Here is a 1113-nt window from a genome sequence, read left to right on the forward strand (position 1 = left end):
CTGCAGACCACGCCCCTCCACACACCTTAACCTGGTAAAATACATATTTAGACAGAATTTTGCAAATATCTATTTTTCATCTTTTAGCAGCATAGTGCTTTTTTTCCTAATTCATTTTTAAAAGTCAGGTCAAGGCTCCAAAAGCCCAAAGGTGATATAAGGGTGGCGGCTCACAGCATCTTTTGTTTGCTGGATCATTTTAGTTCAGCTGGGTGTCTTTCCTTTTGTTATATTTCTTTAAGATTTAAAAATGTGTTAATTACATAAATAAAATGTAACTTTCTCTGTAGCACTTCATGGATTTCATAAGCAACACACCTTAGTTGTTATTGTTATCTTCATTTTAGATGTCAAAAAGTATTTGCGGCTCCCAGCGTTTTCGTTTGCATGGAAACCGGCTCCAAATGGCTCTTTGGGTGTTAAAGGTTGCTGACCCCTGGACTACACTCTCTGCTATTTTTACATAGCAAAGTAACCCAAATAAATTACAAGTGTTTTTGTGTATTTTTAATATTGACAAAAGATTGAACATCTTTAAATGCACTTAAAAACAGCACTGATCAGACATGCTTGCATATAGTTCTGACTGAAAAAGTGAATTAACAATTAAACAATTATTTCTTATTATATTATTAAGTCTAGATTACCAACACAGACTCTACAATTATTTAGCATCTATTGCCTTTTTTCGATGGTTACAGCTAAAGTACAATTTTAAACCAAAACAAATGCCACAATTTGAGACTATTTATTGTCTGGTCAAAAATAAGGCTCCCAGGCTCAAGCGGTATCTGGTAAAAAAAAAAAAAGAAAAAAGTTTAGTATTTAGTATTTTTAACCCACTGACAGGTTGGGTTGAGTATATAAAAAGAGATTCCAAATATTAGTTTTGCAGACATTTTAAAATAATGCATTCAACACATTTGGCAAAGCCTAAGAATCACACAGTGTGTTTTGTTAAATCAATACTAATTCCAGACATGTAGACACTTTAGTTATATATGAAATATAACAACTAGAAACAATAGAAAGATAATGGACAGTTGAAAAATAGAATTCACAATTTAAGTTTTTTTGTACATTGTTTTAAGAGTGTATCCATATTGCCCACAG

This window comes from Haplochromis burtoni, unplaced genomic scaffold (genome assembly GCF_018398535.1).
Source record: "Haplochromis burtoni strain Fernald_Lab_line unplaced genomic scaffold, NCSU_Asbu1 Contig_135, whole genome shotgun sequence".
NCBI classification, from domain to species: domain Eukaryota; kingdom Metazoa; phylum Chordata; class Actinopteri; order Cichliformes; family Cichlidae; genus Haplochromis; species Haplochromis burtoni.